Consider the following 19,990-nt stretch of genomic DNA (forward strand, 5'->3'; position numbering starts at 1 on the left):
ATTTATCCCTCCTTTGGTCAACATAAGTTTGGTTTCAAAATCTTTGAGTCTATTCCTGTTTTGTAAGTTCTATTGTATCATTTTGACTAGATTCCACATATTAGTGATCATTCATTGTCTTAATTTACAAACTCATTTGAGAGACAAATAAAAGTTAAAGATAGGAACTCAGAAATTTAACTGTTTACTGTTTACTGAAAATTTATGATCAAATTATAAAGAGGTCAAATTATGGCACCTTTCTGGCTATAGAGGGCTATACGACTTTTGATTTTATACCATTTTTCTCTAATTCCAAAGCAACTGGATTATTTTTGCTAGGCTTCGATTTGGAGAAATACTGTAAGGTAAGCAATGTGTGTGTTGGTGTACCCTCTACTTGCCTTGCTCACAGTGTAAGTGCTAGGATCCTATGCCGGTACTAGTTGGAGAATGGTGTTGCCTGCCATATTCATCTTGCAAGACTCAGGATATTCCTTTATCCTTCCCTTCCTCAAAACTTACCTGTGTCCAATTCCCTCAGGCCTTTGTGCCGTCCTGCAAATGACATGGGCTAATTATTATCATTAATCGTAATACCACACAAATCTATAACATGATTTATAACATATTTTCATGTGCATTATCTCATCTCTTTCTCCAGCATGGTAGAGTAGGAATGCCTAAAATACATAAATCAGTAAACAGCAGCCCACCATTTTTTGTACAGCCTTCACGCTAAGAATGGTTTTTATATTTTAAGGAGCTGAAGGGAGGAAATAAAAAGGAGGCTATGAAACAGAATGTTGCAATATTTACTACCTGTCACTTTCCAGATAAAGTTTTCCTATCTCAGGATCAGCATTGTAATATTCATTGAGAGATGATCAAACAGAGACAAAGCTACATAGAGCTTAAAAGCTAGAAGCCTTTAACTTTAAATCTGTTTTTAACAATGCCAAGAAACTAGTGTGCCACTCTCTCTCTCTCAATTTCTTTTGCTTAGAAAGGAATGAGAACAATTACTCCCTTCCCACTAACCATAACCCAAGACCCCACTGACCTTATTTTGCTTACTTATCTATCTCTTTGAAGCTACAGTAGGATGAAGGTAATGAAAGAGTAGGGATAAACAAGACAAGGAAAGAAGAAAAGATGGGAGAGCTGTACTATTTTAGAACAGGAATCAAATAAAAGATTCCAAGAAAGAGTAGGAGTGCTGTATTCCCTTGTTCTCCCTGACTTCAAATGTGTCCCGAGAGTATGAGTAATTAATAGGAAGGACGAGAAGTAGAAAGAAGATGAAGAATGGGTACTTACTGGACACTTTTTTGTACCGAGAACTTTAGGATCTTTTTTAACATCATCTAACTTAATTCATAATTTATCCGGTAGTGTCCTATGTATATCCACTACTCCGGAACCCTCTTTGATTCTTAGCACCTCATGAAGTAATATGGCCCTAAATACATCCAACAGAGGGATAGAGTAGAGGGGGTTAATAATATGTGGTGAGATATCACAGAGGTAAAATTCCTAGGATATGATACAAATAGCTCTTATTGGATATGCAACATCAGGAAACTGTCTAATTCCCATTTGTGCTAATGTTTAAATCATAATCATTTGGTCTTCAGTTTCTAATCTGCAAAATTAAGGGGTTTATCTGGATACTTGAATGTTTCATCTCTAAGGGCTGTAAGACTGAAATGCCTCTGCTCACTAAACTGTAAAGCTTCTATGTCCAAAATATACCAATAGCTAAGGGAATTGTATCACGATTTTGATTCTCTCGAAGGCTGTGAAAGTAAACTGGGATTGAGTTAATAGACAATACAGCTTTTTGAAATAACTGTCTGCTTTCTTTGACATTTTAGACACTGTAATTGAACTTTTTCTCCTAGAGAAAAGTTTAACCGTTCTTAAAATTTCAAAACTGACAACCAGTTCTACTGTTTCTGTAGTCACATAGGTTCCCAGTGGACTCTCCCTCTCTGATATAACAGCTATCAACTCTGAATCAAAACCAAAAATAAAACAAACTACAACACACAGACCAAAAAAACAAAAACCAAAACAACAGCTCTGGACAGAGAGCAAAGGCAGGCAGATTCTGGAAGAGCGTCAACACTGAAAGAGGGAATTGGCTTAGGATGAGTCTCCTACTGCTATGGCTTTATCTTTATGACTGACCATGGTCTGTGCTGCACTGGGTAGCAGTAAACCTGTTAGAAAACTCAGAAGTTTGAATGAAACTCAGAGGTTTGAATGACTGGAGGACAGTTTGGGCAATATCAGCTGCCAGAAAGTGAGGAGAGGCTTCGCTAAAGGGCCAAACTCTCTATATTAATTCTGCTAAAAATTCTGGCTGACCCTGAAACACACATGCCTGGGGCAGACAGACTGTAAGCAGTATAGCTAAGGATAAAATAATTAAAATGAAATGAAAGCTGCTATAAAGAGATAGCATTTATAATTTAAATCCAGCCCAGTTAATTGCTTGTTCAAGCTAAATCAACAAGCAGTTAATAAATAGCTAAATCCAAATATCTTTAAACATCAGCAATTTGGAGAAATACAAAGAACTGAAAATTTTACAACATAAACTTCCCAAAGTCCAGGATGCAATCCAAAATTGTCCGATAGGAACAATAAGGAAAATATGACCCATTTTCAGAAGACAAAACACTAACAGAAAAACAAACACAAAATAACCCAGATGTTGAAATTAGCAAACAAGGACTTTAAAGCAGATATTATAATTGTGCTCATTGAGATAAAGGAATATCTTCTCAAAATAAATTTTAAAATCTCAGCAAAAGTACAGAAACTACAAAGTAGAGCCAAATGCAAATTCTAGCTGAAAAATACAATATCCGAAATTTAAAAATTCATGTGTTGGCATAATAAGAATGGGGATGATAAAGGAAAGAGTCAGTAAAACTTGAAGCCAAATGAATAAAAAGTATTTAATCTGAAATAGAGGAAAAAATTTTTAAATAGAAAAAGCCTCAGGTACCTGTGAGACAGTGGCAAAAAAACCAATTTGCAAGTCTCAGAAGGAAAAGAGAGGTTTGAAGTTGAAAAATACCCAAGGAAATAATGACCAAAAATGTCCCCAATTTAGTAATCAACTATTTCAGCAAACCTCAAGCAGGATAAATAAAAATCTCTGCTCATCATGGTCAAATTGGCTGAAAACCAAACATAAGAGAAAAAATTTCAAACAAGCAAAGAAAAATGACACATTAGGTACTGAGAAACACGGCTTCAAATGATCACTGATTTATCTGAGGCTATGGAGACCAAAAGATACTAGAACAACATCTTTAAAGTGTTGAGACAATAACAACAAAATAAAACTGTCAACTCAGAATTGTATAGCCCGTGAAAAGATCTATTGAGAATAAAGAAACAAATACATTTTATATAAAAATAACAGATAATTACCAGCAAAACTTCCTATAATGTCAGTAATGCTAAAGAAAGTTCTTCAGGCTTAAGGGAAATGATGCTAGAACAAATTCCTTATGCTAATGAAAAAATTAAGAGCATCAAAAATGTGAAGTATTTTGTAATTTAACTGTAATTTTTTTTCTTTTGCATTTCAGGGTGGCACCTGCGGCATATAGAGGTTCCCAGGCTAGGGGTCTAATCAGAGCTACAGCTGCTGGCCTACGCCACAGCCACAGCAACTTGGCATCCGAGCCACGTCTGTGACCCCTACACCACAGCTTACAGCAATGTTGGATCCTTAACCCACTAAGCAAGGCCAGGGATCGAACCTGCAACCTCATGGTTCCTAGTCGGATTCGTTTCCATTGTGCCATGACAGGAACTCCTATAAAATATTTTTCTTTTTAATTTCTTTAAACTACATATGAATGTTTAAAGCAAAACTTGTAACATTGTATTCTCGGAAATGTCTTTTATTCTGAGCTATTTTTCATTTATAGTTTTAAAATATGCTATCTTATGAGGCAAGAGTGTCTACCTTTACCATTTCTATTCATCATTGTGTAGGAACTCCTAGTTAGTTCAATTAGAAAAGAAAGGGATATTAGGGAGACAGAAGAAGTTAGGTTGCCTTTATTCACAGATGAAACAATTGTTACAAAGAAAATTCTGTAAAATCTAAAAAGTTTTTAGAGATAATGAGCTAATGCAGCAATGTCATAGGATATAAAGTTTCTATATAAAATTTTGTTGTATTTTTATGTATTAGTAGCAAACAGTTAGAAAACACATTTAAAATAGTGTCAGAAACATAGAATACTTGGCAGTAAATTTAACAAAAAATGCCAAAGTCCTCTACACTGAAAATGATAGGATGTTACTGAGCAAAATTAAAGAAAAGCTAAATAAATGGAGAGATAAGCTATTTTCATGGATTGGAAGACTCAGTGTTATTAAGAAGTTAATTCTTCTCAATAGATATGTGGACTTAATACAATTTCAATCATCAAACCAAAGTCTTTTGGTTTAACACATTGATTTAAAAATTTATATGGAAATACAAAGGATATGAATATCCAAAGCAATCTTGGAAAAGAAAAACAAAGTTGGAGGATACATGTAGCCTGACTTCATGACTCATGTAACTTCATAACCCTTCATAAATCAAGACAATGTGGTATTGGCATAAGAATGAACCAACAGAGTAATGCAACAGAATGAATACCTCAGAAATAAACCCATGCTTTATACAGTCATTTGATTTTTTTTTTTTTTACAAAATTCCCCAAGCAATATAGTGAGGGTATTTTCAATAAATGGTGGTGGAATAACTAGGTATACATTATACATTTGGAAGAAAAATGAAATTTGACCCCTACTCTCATATTATACAAAATAATTAATTGGAAATGGCTCTTAAGCCAAAATTTAGAAGCCTTCATCATTGGGCATTTAAGGAATTCATAGAATATTTTTGTGGCTTGAACATAGGCAAAGTTTTCTTAGATTATGAAAAACAGTAATTTTAAAAAACTTAGAAACTACCAATTTATCAAACTTAAAACTTATTAAAAGACTCTCATGAGACATCAAATTGCAGTCTGGAAGAAAATATTTAAAAAATATGTACCTTATAATAAAAGACTGGTATCCAAGTTGTATAAATAACTCCTATGACTTGACAACTAAAAGGTCAAACAATCCAATTAAAAACTGGGCAAAGAATTCGGAGAGAACATTTCACTAAAGAGATATATGAATGACAGGGAAAGTGTATATATGCATCATGAATTGTCAGTAAAAGGCAGATTAAAACCTCAAAGAAATATCCCTACCTAACCATGAGAATGGCTAGAATTAAAAAGGCTAATAATACTAAATGTTGGTGAGAAAGTTGAGAAACTGTAGCTCTTATACGTACATGCTAGTAACGTAAAAAGGTATAACTACTTCATGAAAGGTTATGTCAATTTACTATAAAGCTAAACACATATCTATCCTATGAGCCAGTAATTCCAATCTTAGGTATTTACCCAGAGAAAGAAAAACGTATGTCTAGGTAAAGACTAGCATGGGTGATCTTAAAAGTTCCATTCATAATAGTCAGAAATTGGAAGTATTAAGGAATGTATTTAAAAATCTATGATATATTTATATAATATAAATTTTAAAGCAACATAAAAATGAACGAATTATTGAAATACGCATTAACATAGATAATTTTTTAAAATATGCTGAGACTTTACACAAAAAGTGCCTACAGTATTATTTTATTTATATAAAGTTCTACAATAGGCAAATCTAATACATAGTACACAACAAATCAGAGGACTAGTTGTTTTGGGGATAGAGAAAAACTTTGCTTGGAAGAAGCATGAAGAAATTTTCTGAGGGGATGTTAATGTCCTGGTAAATTTGGGTTATACCAATATATACATTTATCAAAATTCAGAAATAAAAATGTGACTGCAGGAGTTCCTGTGGTGTCTCAGTGGTTAATGAATCCGACTAAGAACCATGAGGTTGCAGGTTCGATCCCTGGCCTTGCTCAGTGGGTTAAGGATCCAGCGTTGCCGTGAGCTGTGGTGTAGGTTGCAGACGTGGCTCGGATCCTGAGTTGCGGTGGCTCTGGCCTCGGCCAGCAGCTACAGCTCCCATTAGACCCCTAGCCTGGGAACCTCCATATGCCGCAGGAGTGGCCCAAGAAATGGCAAAAAGACAAAAAAATTAAAAAAAATAAAAATAAAAAAATAAAAATGTGACTGTAAATAATTTGAACTCTAAAATATGCAAACTTCAATACTTGAGGGAAATGTATAAATGCCAGTAATTTACTTTGAATTGAATCAGAAACATTAGAACAATTAACAGATGGATAGAAAGTTGGCTAGATAAATAAATAGGTGATAAAACATGGATAGCTAAATATTAATGATAGAGTCTAGGTTGTGGGTACATGGGTGTTCACTATAATATTTTTTCAAATTTTCTGTATCTCAGAAAATTTTCCTAAGAAAATGTTAGAGAAAAATCATAACCAGAAATTATATTATGGGAGTGACCAAAAATTCATCTTCATTAAAATTCTTGAGTTTATTAGAGACATTTTGGAGAGTCTCTTTATATCTCAGCATCTGCATAAGCACTTGAGGGAAAATTCAATTCCACATTAAATTGTAAAATTTTAAAGTTGGTTCTGATGATATTTTTCTAAAATTATCAATAAACACATTAGTAATTTACAGATAAAAACAGAATGAATGCTTTAGGAAAGGGAAAATACAAGCAAGGTTCTATAAACTGAAATGTGTCTCCCCCAAATTCCCATGTTGTAAGCTCTTCTCCCATGTGATGGTATTTGGAGGTGGAGTCTTTGGGAGCCCTTGTGAATGGGATTAGTACCCTTATAAAAGACACCCTAGAGAGCTGCTCTGCCTCTTCTCCCACATGTCTATTATAGTGACAAGACAGCCATCTGTAAGGCAGGAAGCAGGCTCTCACCAGACACAGCATTTGCTAGTGCCTTGATCTTGGACTTTTCAGTCTCCAGAAATCTGAGAAATAAATTTTTGTTGTTTGTAATCTGTGGGATTCTGTTATAGTAGCCTGAATGGACTAAGACACTAGGTCTCCTTGCTTTATCTAGCAATTTAGATTTAATCCAGAAATCTAAGAAAATTTAAGAAGGTGGGCTCTTGGGGAAATGTGACCAGACAGGTTCTCATATGAGGAGACAGCACGGAGCCACTGAAAGGTATTGTCCAGTAACGAATGTCTTCTTGCTGTATTTGGCTGTATAGGAATTTAGACATGAAAACATGGAATTTATTCTGTTTCTTTAATATAAATGTCATAACAATTGCATCTGTGCAGCTCCTTTGACCACCTTCCAGGAAAAGGAGTTTTCCAGCTATTACTAAACTATCTTACAATTAGCCTTGAACCAGAAGACAACAAATGATCTACTGAACAGATGGCATAACCCACAACACGCTTCTCCGATGCCTGTGCAGTCACAGTCCTTCCTTGACTGCTCCACAGTCCTTCTCATGGATCATTTTCAGCAGAATATCCTAAATCAAACTAACATTCACTGTGATGCCACTACTGACTTTAGCTACATTTTTCCCCTCCAATATATATTTCCCAAAAATGTCTTAATGGTATTTCATTGCATTTTATTATTTACCAATAGCATCACATTCTTAGTTTTAGGGGAAAAAAAGTTTAATGAGTTGTAATAATTGTGTTTTTAACTAAGCAGAGTCTCTTCATTTTTCCTGTCCTCTCTGGATTTGAAGTTATTCTTTTGTATGAATATTCACTTTCACAGCAAAAAGATTATGACTTGCTGAAGACTCAGATGATGGTTAGCATTTCTTAGCAATAAAGTATTTTTTAATTTAGGCACATACATTTTTTTGACATAGTGCCTTTACACACTGTGGACTACAGTGTAGAGTAAACATAACTTTTAGATGCACTAGAAAACCAAAAGTGAGTGTGAGTTGCTTTATTGCAATATTTGCTTTATTATGGTTCATCTAGAACTGAATTGGCAATATCTCCAAAGTTTGCATCTATTGGCTCCTCAGTAGTGGATGTGTGTTGATTGTTGGTTGATTGGTGATCCATGCAAGAGGATATGACCTTTAGATAGCTGGAAATATGGAACTGCACTGCAGTAAAGAACACAGCATTCAGATTGGAATTATCAACATAGGGATGGAGCCATGGGGCAGAAACTCTCACGGACAGTTGAGTGCAGAGGGAAAGGAGCAGACAAGCCTAGACAGGAACTCTGTGGAGGTAAAGCAGGAGGGGCAAGAAGCAAAATCAGAGCCTACTCACTTGGTAGAAGAGAGATGCTGGGGGTGCGTAAGTAGGATGTAAAGGAGGATAGAATTTTATGTAGTGATTAACAGTGATTTGGCCAGAAGAAATAGTTTCACTAAAGCTATGGGATCAAATCATGATTACAAAGTGTTCTGGAACAGCGAGAGTGTTTAGCCATATATTTGGCATTCACAATTCCTTCTTTACTTCCTTAGGAAGCAAAATATTGAATAAATTATTGTGGTTTAATGGACTAAGTTGTCTGACCTGATTTTCCTGAAGGAACATCCACACGAATATATTTATATTGCCTCAGATTTATTGGTTCCAACTGTAATTGTATCTGGATGTTCTCCATTTATCTGTGCTTTATTCATTTCCTTTCTTGATAACCTCATACTTTTTACTGCCTTTCCTTTTGCCCCTATACCACTCCTGAAGTCATTTCAAAATGACAAGAGGGGGAGTTCCCATTGTGGCGCAGTGGAAATGAACCTAACTAGTACCCATGAGGATGCAGGTTTCATCACTGGCCTCACTTAGTGAGTCGGGGATCTGGCATTGCTGTGAGCTGTGGTGTAGGTCACTGATGCAGCTTCGATCCCACATTGCTGTGGCTGTGGAGTAGGCCAGCAGCTGCAGCTCCGATTAGACCCCTAGTCTGGGAACTTCCATATGCCCCAAGTGCAGCCCTAAAAAGCAAAAAAAAAAAAAAGTGGGGTTGATGGTCTCTTGGGAAATAATGATGAGATCTCAGAGAAGTTACTGAAGGTCCATAGAAAAGGAGACAAGGTATACTAGATAATATAGCTCCATTCTCACCTTAAGAAGGAAAGAAGGATGTGTTTATTGAAGAGCTACCCAAGGTACTTGGAATCCCCTTGAGAAAGCGACTGGGAGGGGCGCAGAGCTTTCCAGGAACATTAGAGCCTTGGAATGAGTGTGAAAAAGAAAAAGAAAAAAAAAAAACTGGATGGTATCTCTTTTCAAAACAGTTACTTTGTCAATCCAATCAAGTTGGGGTTCTAGTGCCAAATCTGTCATGAACTTGTTGGATGATTTGTAAAGCCTTCACACTGTAAAGCTTTCACATCTTCAGTTCTCACGTTTGAGAGAAGAGGGATTAGAAAAGATGACCTCTGAGGTCTCATTTAGATCTAACACTCCGTTATTCCTTGGAGAAGAAAGTTGAATCTGCTAAAATAAATAATAAAATAAATAAATGGAAAAATCAGCCTAAAATCCTGTATAGATGTAGAGGCCATTAAACAATCTTTTTTTAAGTTTCTGCATGTCTGGATCCCCTAGTCATTTCTTAATTTCTCAATTATTTTCATTGAGAAATTTCATATTTCTTCTCTTTTTGCCAGATATATACAGCACATAGCACACTAAAAAGGGTCCTCAAAAACAAAAGAAGATAAATGCCAAATATAATTTCCCAAATAAGTTTATTTGTAAGTTATATTTATAGCTAAAACACAAAACTTCATAATCAAAACAAAAAGGAGAAATGAGGTAAGAACTGATTTTGGATCCTATAAGGATAAGTGGGGAAAAAATTTCCACAAAGGATCTGACATAGTATAGAGAGACATGTTTCTCCTGTCTAGGTTCACAAACCATGACCTGCCTGCCTTTAAACTCATTAAACCCCACTCTCCTTTCCCAAGTAGTATGTAATTCTTTGATTACTTGTAACATGGAAAGTCTTAGAATATTTTTATCCACTCTTTGTAGTTCTCCTAACATAATCTTTGGCCATTTTTCTATTTATTGATTTATGTATTTCAAAGATATGAAACTGTTAACATAAATGTGTTAATTAGCTTTGTAGATCAGCAATGTAATGATAGCTAGTCATTAGCTATCATTTTACTGGTTTTAAATGATTTTACTCGTACAACAAATCAGTTATCAGCCAGCCTATAGGTCGATAGTCATAGAAAATATCTCTCAAGCTCTCATATGTGCTTTCTAGTAAGGTATAGTTTTCAAGCCTTGCATTACTAACATGGGCCAGAAGGATTACAGCACAATGCTTTCACTGCAAATCCAGTTAAGCTGGCCTCTTCTGCCTCTGTATACCTCATGGTCCCTTCCTGGATAATCATGTCTGATGTGTTATACTAACTCGGTGAAGGTTTCCAGCACACAGAACTTTATCCTTCAAGAATTTAGAAGTATTAAAAGTGCCAGAATTTCAACAGGAACCTGAAAAAAAAGTAACAGAAAGAGAGGAGCCATTGTGGGCAATGAGGGCAAAGAAATGGAAGGCACTGTTACAGATGTGTTGTCTTGACTTCATGTCACCTCTGAAATAGTCCAATACAATTAGAACAAATTTTCAGAACTAGAATTGTAAAATCAGAACGAATAGACTTTGCTTAATTTTATGTTCTTTGGAAAAGCTTTTAGAGAAATCTTAAATGATAATCTAATTTACCAAGAATTACAATCACTTGAGAAGAATCCACATACTAGCAGCAATTTTTTGTGTCATAAGGAGAGAAACACTGGGTAGCAGTTTGTTATGCTATATTGAAATTAAGAAATATTTTCATTGTATTACATGACAAACAAGAGGCAGATGAAAAATATAACCTAGAAGCAAATGAATTATAGTGGAAATTATTAAATTAACCAGCTGTTCATTATAAAACACAAGTGAATGTTCGAATAAATTAAGACTAACTCACTGTATTATCCAAATTAGAGTATGTATAATTCTCAACAGAACAGCTTATCATTTCCTTCTTTTCTTTTTTTCTTACTTGAAGCCTTATTAAGCACTGAACAATGGTAAGAAAATCATTTAGAGTAGTAATATTATAAAACACCATTTCATCATTCAGAATATGAGCTTCACAATATTAATAATTCTAAAATATTCTATAAGATAATCAAATTAAGCAATTAAACATGATCAATCTGTATGGATACATGTGATGGCTCAAATTTGTCATGTAATTGCATTTCTCTTCTCTTCTAATTCTAATTTCAGAATTAGATTTTTAAAATCCTTCATACTTATAGCAGTAGATGGAATGAACCGTCCTTTATTACCTGACTTCATATAATGTTTCCTAAAGAAATTCACTTTCTTCTACAAAACTTCTCTGTTAATCATAGTACAAATCTTCAAATAATGAGTTAGTAGCTAAACTTCAATAAATTTAAAGTTAATTCCTCATGTGATACAAGTCAAAAAAAAATCTTTGAATAACAAGGAAATAATTGTAGTTTATGGACCCACTCCTGTTTCTTTTTTTGTAAATTAGAGTGTAGTTGATTTACAGTGTTGTGTCAGTTTCTGCTGTACAGCAAAGTGATCCATTCATACATATATGTACTATCTTCCATCGTGTTCTATCCCAAGAGATTGGATATAGTTCCCTGTGCTGAACAGTAGGACCTCATTGCTTATCCATTATAAATGTAATAGTTTGCATCTACCAACCCCAGGCTATTTCCTATGAAGAGCTTAATCCCCAAGATATATTGTCAACATATTGTTTACACTTCATTTAAAATAATCCAATGATGTCTTTTAAAACTGGCCAGATAATTGCAGTCAGATTAATCACAATGATAGAAATAATTTCTAGCTAAGAGTTTTTCTTTAAAAAAAATTTTTTTTTTTTTTCTCCAGCACATGTAAACAGTTCTGGGAGGGTCTTCGTGGCCTGGTCTGCTGGGAAATATATGAGAAATTGGGCCTAAAGTGATGCTTATCTCCTTCACCTCAAAATAAAATCATTCTTTGTAGGTCATTACTTCAACAAACTTTTTGTATTTTAGGCATCCCTTTGAATAAAAAAATGTTGAAAATTTGGAACAATTAAAATTCTCAAAACAAATCAGCAAAATTTATAATAAACACATCCTGCATGGGATAAGATCCTACAGAATTTAGAAAAGCATCTATAGAATTAGATTATGTATTTGATGGGTTTCTGAAATGTGCCTTTGAAAAATTCTTTACTGCTCTAAGCTCAGTTATATACACACAAAACAAACTTCATGCCTATCCTTGTAAATACATGATTTTTCTTTAAAACCAGTTGGACATTATAATATGCTTCCTTTTCTTAGAGCCAGCTTTATCTCATTTTGTCAAACTTACTCATCTAAGTGTTCACATTGTAATATGATGTAGTTTCATTTCTAACATAAGTGATTTTCCACACTATAAAGGAATTTCACAGTACTCTACAAAGCACTTTGAAGTTCCCAGCAACACCGTGGAACATAGCACGTATCGTTGAGAAACACGCTTCTAGAATCTAGTCTGCTTATGTGTCCATTTCCTTTTCTCCTGATTTATACTTTTATATTCTATCTAAATTTTCTATTGTTCTGCCTCATTTAATATTTTCCAGACATGTAGTGAACTTTGCTTCATTTCCTCTTTTTTGTTGCTATTGAACAGTAGCCTTTTTCATTTTCTTTTTCGTAAATCCACTGCTAATGATTACTTTTCTTTGAACTAACTCCAACTCTTGTAGTTGATTTATAATAGCGGTAGAAGGGTAGAAGGGAAATCAAGAAGTTCTTGGATTCTGCCCCTAGGATAGGGACAGAGAAACATGGAGAAACATGCTTTTCTCTTTCTTTCTTTCCTTTTTTTTTCTTTTTGGTGGTACCTGTGGCATGTGGAAGTTCAGACTTCTGCTACAGAGATCCAACCTGTGCCTGAACAGTGACAATGCCAGATCCTTAACCCCTTGACCAGCAGGGAACCCCCCATTCTCGCATAGTCTAAAATCTTGACCATTCAAGTGGCTCCGGAGGGAGTACTGTTTTGGCACTGGGAGACTTGGAGGGGGTCCAGGACCACAGTGTTTAGGAGCATCCCACCATGAGCATGACTCATCACAACAATGAAACTGCCCCAGTGTACAAATACCAGAAGTATCTGAGCTCTGATCCTTTTGCTCAAGCAAGGGCAATAGTGTACCTTGCTTGCACGGACTGTCTGGAAAAAAACAGTGTGACCAACTTGAGGTCTGGATAATGGCCAACCTTCAACCTTTCTAAGACTGCCAAAGAGCTCACTGTTTTTGCAGAATTGTGTCTATGGACCCACATTTCCATTAGACTGGAGGATCTCCAGGTGTTTGCTTAAGGAAGTCATTGAAATTCAATGCAAATTAAGGCCAGATTTCAAGAAGAAATTCAGCAGTAAGAATTTTCCAAGCACAAGATTTCAAGACACATTATTTAGATCTTCAATATATACTTATAATATGAGGAGGCAAAATAAATTTTAACTTTTAAAAAAAACAACCTACTCTGTAGTTTGACAGAAGAAATGCTTAGGCTGGGGTATATAATACAGCATATAAACGCATTCTTATGTTCAGGTGAAATTTGTTTAATGGTAAAATAATACCATTACATCACTTCTCAGGAATTTTTCAAGATCTAATTTTCCAGTGAGAATTTAAAAGCAACATGTTGTCATATGGAAAAATCAGAAAGGTTAATTTTAGTGGAATGTAAATAAAGATCAATAGACAAACAATAGTAATTAAAAAATTCATTTTCAATCTCCATGGGGCTAGTCAGGTCCTACCTATGGAAGAAGACCTTATATAAAAAGTTAAAAACCAATTAAGTTAAGGAATGCTTTGGAAAGTCAGACTAAATGGCAAGATTAAATGAGCAAATGACATGCGGTATACACTAAGTAGAATATTTACTACTTATCTAGATATGATATTCATAGAAAAAAACTATCATTTTTAAAAATTGAAGTACAGTTGATTTACAATGTTATGCCAGTTTCTGCTGTACGGCAAAGTGACCCAGGCATACACCTATATACATTTCTTTTTCTCATTAAAAACCTATCATTTTCTATCCTCATTTTGAAGATGAGAAAACCCAGGTAGTAAACGGGTAAGACATTCTCTTGCTGGTATGGTTGAATGGTTGGATTAATTTCTTGGTTCCTCATCTAGTGCTATGTAGAGCAGATAATAAAAAGTCATACATTAAAAAAACAAATTATTTAACCAATAATGTTAAAAATAATTATACATACGCAGCATTTTTATTAGAGAACATTTTTTTCATATGTACTATACATTTGGTAATTAACTTTTAATAATACCCTAATCAATGCATTCATATGAGTATTTGAGCAAACTTGTAAATATTAATAATAATATGGAGAAAACACATAAAATTTATTAGGATAACAAAAATTATTGGTTTCATTTTAAAATGTTAATGTAGCATATTCAGTTGTAAAAAATGCCATTTCTTTTTAAGACATACTGAAGCCAAAATTATTTTCCCATCCAAAATAAGAGTTTATTTTCGCTTGAAGTTGTTTTGAGACAGAAACTGGAGTCTTCTCAGAAAGAAACTAGGTGCTTGGGAAAAGGCACATAAAGGGCAAAGGAAAGATGGAAAGAAAACAGAAAAACATACAGTTATCCTTTGTAATTGAATAGTTTAAGGAAGCCACTGTGAGGATTTCTAAAAACAAATTGGATCAAGGCTTGCTCTTGCTCAGATCTGTTCATTGGTTTTGCCAGCTAAGTAAACAGAAAGTGCTTACCATGCCCCACAAGGTCACCTGCATCCTTTAATATGACCGACCCTTCTCTTCTCCTCCACTGTGGACACCTTGGCTCTTTTTTCCTAAAGTCATTTCCTCCTCAGGGCCCATATTCTTTTCTTCCAGCTGCCTGTCTTGCTTTGCCCTCAGATAACAGCACGGCTGATTCCTACGAGCTGTTTAGATCTCTCAACAGATGTTACCCTTGCAGAGAGGACTCCCCTACCTAGAACATCCTCCACACAACTCTGATATCTTTATCTTATTTTATTTCCTACCCAGAACCTATCACTACCAGGAATTGAGTTATCTGTTGCCTGTCTCTTCCCTGAGAATACAACCTCCACAAGGGCAGAAATGAATATAGAACATAGATGCTTCCACTTCTGTAAGAACAGTAAGATTTCTTTTGCATTCACTGAAATTCCTGCATTATAAGTGCTTTACCTACATTTTCTCATTTTATCTTCATAAAAACCTTACTAGAAAAATACTGGCATTGTCATCATTTTGCAGGTGGGGATGTAAAAGCTTATAGACCTTAAACAGTTTGCCTTAAGTCACATAAGTATTAAATACTTGGGGTAGAATTCAAGCTTTGGTCTTTTTGGCTTTAGACTCTATGCTAGAACAATGAGAGAAATGGGATTTCAAGGCAGGTAAGTGACATAATCGCTCTTGTATATACGAAGTAATAGAACTAAAGCAGAATGTAAGTATAGTAACTTTCAGAGAGTAGAATTTCAAAAAGAATTTTGACACAGACTATGAAAAATAATTACATTATCTGAGATAAGCTGAAAACAGTAAGCTCTTAGCAGTATTTGCTAACTTGATGCAAAAAATTGTTCATGCTATTATAAAATCAGTTATGCCATAATGTCTAATACAGAATTATGGATTCTTAGAAGTGGACAATGTTTTCAGATTGCCTCATTCCTAGCCCCATTGAACTTAATATCTGAAATATCAGTGAGAAACTCTCTTCATATATTAAAGTTTCCTGGAGTGGATTTTTCTTTTCTTTCTTTTTCCCTCTTTTTACTATCCTTATTTTTTCTGAACACAGTTTATTTCTTTTGGTGTTTTTGTGGAGTTGGGAGAACAATAGATCTGTTTCCTCATCGTAACTCATCTTGGTTGTAGACATCCTTCTATCTACTAGACCTCCTGTCCAGTTCTATTGACAGTAAGGAGACCCTTTGATTACTTAGTAACCAGTTTTCCGCTGTACATGAACCATGAATCTTAAGAGCTGGCTACAAGTTTCCGTGATAGAATTTCTCGTATATCTGGAGCAGTTAAGAAATTACTAATTGGTTTCTGGAGTGAGCATGTTTTTTCTGGGTTATCCCTTTGGAATCCCCATGTATTCTGCAGCACATCTTCAGAAGACTGAGTCCTGGCAACACAATACTGCAATATCAGCTACCAAAGTCACCAAAAAAAAAATTGTAGGACTGGGATGGAAATTGCATCTGCTTTGGTTGAGTAAGTCTGATCAAAGTTACTCCCTCCAAGTAAACCTTCTACTTAAATGCATAGATTATGAGGTAATGGTTCTGCATAAAACACAATTGGCTTTTGATGCTTAAATGGAAAAATCGATAGTGTAGCTGGCTCAAATTAACCTCAGCCAATCAGGCTTCCTATGGAATTACTCAAAGAACTATATCTAGTCTTGGCTCAAACATGCTCTCAGGGAGTTTGGGTTAGATGATGTATTGAATAAGAGTGGGAGCTAGGGAGCTAGACCATGCAGGCACATCTAGTAACCACAAATATTTTCTTTTGTAGGGTACAGAGTAATTTTTGTCTTTAAATTCTCTAATGAAATCCCTAAAACCATGGAATATAATTAAATTCAGAGTTTTTCAGGTGATTGAGGTTGTCTGTGTGAATAAACATGTGGTTCAGTTGGACCCGCTTAAACATTCCTTGGTTGGCTTGTCTGTATTTGCTTTTGCCGCTTGCAGTGCTTTAAAATGGTCCAGTTAAATCAGACCGTCAAAATGGTGAGGTTCCTGTTTGATTTACTCATGCCACACAAACCCACGCAGACTGTTATGAATGCCACATTTGAGAAATTCTCCTATTTGTGAAAACATATTGGGTCACATTAAAAAGGAGATTAAATGAATCCCTTTTTCTAAAGTTTTTGGTAGGTAGAAAGGAATGCTGAGGTGACGCCTGTGTGATGGCAGAACTACAGATGTCTCTTTCTCATAGAAATATGCTCTATGGGCTAAATTTCATCATACTGGGGGAAGGGAGAACTATCAGAAGCATGCTTCAAATTACCCTGAAGTGGAAGGCTGGCAAATTAAATCCTGACCTTCTGCAGGGTATTTAGAGTGCAGCTCAAGAAGCAACCCACGCATTTTCAAAAGAAACCCCATTGTGAGCTTTGCTATACCTCAGCACTGCCTGGAATGCCCTCCTTCACTGTTCTGCATTGCAGGATGCTGGCAATCTCATGTGTGACCCATTTATTTTACTTCTATGGCATTTACTGCAGGAATACTTTGTTTAAAAACGTCTCAATTCTATTGCTTTTAAATGGAATTACATAAGCCAGTGGATTTAATACATATGTAGGTGTGTTGTATAGATATGTCCTAAGTTAGATAAGATGAGATTTTACAGACGCTGGAGTCTTCCAGAGTGGAGTGTGCACCAATGTCCAGCAAGGTGCATGTGAGAGGATAGGATGACTAATCACTCCTCCTGCGGACCTTGATTCATGGGGAATGATGAGGAAGGGGAAAGGGATAGTGACTGGCCACACCCTTCAATTTAGTGACTGTGTAGGACTGGAGTCAGGCCCCTAAGGAATGATTCTCAACAGTACTAGTTCTGCTGTGAGCAAAATGATAGTGATTGGAGAAATAGCTTCAGTTATCTTGAAATGACTGCTTTTATCCTAAAACTGGAGGATTTAGGTTGAAAAGTGATTACCAGAAAGCATTGTTGTGTTTGTAAGAAGAAGGGTAAGCAAAATTGCCATGCATTTTTGGTTATAATTTTACTGCTTGTAGACAAATTTCACAAGCAATGAAAATGTTTAAAGGATGCAATATTAAAGTCATATGTTTGTGTGCTTTAACATAATTTGCTTATCAGTTGGGTCCTATTGGAGTCGTATTACCACTGCAGTTCCAAACCATCATTAAAATCACTGCAATTGTTGAAGTTTAATGGGATGAGATGTCCATGTTGCTCTTTATGAACTCTGTTTAGTAACCCCTTACACTTAGTTTTGCTTCTGCCACTTTAATATTACAAATCAAGCTATTTTCCATCTGGTCTAATATGTTATTTAAGGCTGATATTTCCTTATTGATTTTCTGTCTAGATGATCTATCTATTGACAGGAGAGAGGTATGAAAGTTCCCTAATATTGTATTGCTGCCTACTTCCCCTTCTGACAATAGTCAGAAGGAGGTTCATTTGCTTTGCATGATCCTGTATCATCAAGTCACAACGTTGCTGATGGCTGGATGTCAGAAATAGGCAATGTCAATGGTTGGAGGTCCCAGGAGAAACAGAGCGAGGTGACATGAGATTTCATCACACTACTTAGAATAGTACACAATTTAAAACTTAAATTGTTTATTTCTGAAACTTTCCATTTAATATTTTAGACTGCAGTAGACCATGAGTAACTGAAACAGTGGGAAGTGCAACCACAGATAAGAGAGAACTAATATATTCTCAGTTAGAAGTTTCTTTCTTTCAGGACTTCAAATATATCATGCCCCTCCCTTCTGCCCTGCAACATTTCTGCTGAAAAATCTGCTCATAGTCTTATGGGGGTTTCTTTCTATGTGATGGGTTATTTTTCTCTGATTGCTTTTAAAAGAAAGAACTGAGTTTCCTGGATCTGTATGTCTATTTCTTTTTCTAGTTTAGGGAAGTTTTCAGCCAGTTTTCTTTTTTCTTTTGTTTTTTTGTTTTTTGTTTTTTGCCATTTCTTGGGCTGCTCCCGCGGCATATGGAGGTTCTCAGGCTAGGGGTTGAATTGGAGCTGTAGCCACTGGCCTGCGCCAAAGCCACAGCAACACGGGATCCCAGCCGTGTCTGCAACCTACACCACAGCTCACAGCCATGCCTGATCCTTAACCCACTGAACAAGGCCAGGGATCAAACCCGCAACCTCATGGTTCCTAGTTGGATTTGTTAACCACTGTGCCACGATGGGAACTCCCAAGCCATTATTTTCTTAAATAAGTTTTCTGCCCCTTTTTTCTTTCTCTTCTCTTTCTGGGATTTCTATTATGTAAATGTTAGTCTACTTGATGATGTCCCATAAATGCCTTAAGCTATCTTTTTAAAATTCTCTTCTCTTTTTGGTGACTTGATTTGGTGAGTTCCTCTGCCCTATCTTCCTGTTCACTGGTCCTCTCCTCTGCCTCACTGAGTTTTCTATTGAATGCCTCTAACAGATTTTCAGTTAAGGTTTTGTATTCTTAAGCTCTGTGCCTTCTGTTTGGTACTTTTAAATATTTGTTATCTCTTTTTCTCACTATGTTTGTTTGTTTTCCCAAATTCAGTGGACATTTTTATGAGCATTACTTTAACTCTTTATCAGGTAAATTACTTACCTCTGTTTGATTCAGGGTTTTTTCCCCTAAGGTTTTATCTTGTTCTTTTGTTTGGAAAATTTCCTCTGTCTCTTCACATTGCTTGGATTCTCTGTGTTGTTTTCTATGCATTAGATGAAATAGCCACCACTCCCAGTTTTGAAGAGTGAACCTTGTGCAGGAGATGAGACTTATCATTCACCCCTGCCCTAGTTCTTGGTTGTCTTGCAAACCTTTGTGATTGTCCAAGAAGCCTGTTTTATTTTTAATAGTTCCCCAAAGTTGAAGGGGTACCAAGACCAATCAGTGTCCCAAAGGGGAGGATCTCAGTCAGCACCTAGATTGAGACTGATCTACCAGGCAGCAGCTTTTAATGAATGCAAACATATGCAGTCCTGGAGGACCACAAGTGTAAGCTCTGCTGGCCACCAGAAGCAGGTGATCTGGAGGTGTCCCCTGGGTGGCAGTTGCAAAATTTGGGGCTCGAATGTAAAAATTATTTTCAGAGAGATAGCAGTGATCTGAACTGAGGTAGAGGGAGAGTGCAAAGATAGCATCCTTTGGT

At 35.7% G+C, this 19,990-nt stretch overlaps 1 protein-coding gene across 1 annotated transcript in view; it reads left to right on the plus strand.

Moving 5' to 3' along the window:
• The window catches only part of LOC125120625 (translation initiation factor IF-2-like), a 140,280-nt gene that overhangs the window by 10,672 nt on the left and 109,618 nt on the right, over positions 1–19,990 (plus strand). The window lies entirely within an intron of this gene.

This window comes from Phacochoerus africanus, chromosome 2, assembly GCF_016906955.1.
Source record: "Phacochoerus africanus isolate WHEZ1 chromosome 2, ROS_Pafr_v1, whole genome shotgun sequence".
Classification (NCBI taxonomy): domain Eukaryota; kingdom Metazoa; phylum Chordata; class Mammalia; order Artiodactyla; family Suidae; genus Phacochoerus; species Phacochoerus africanus.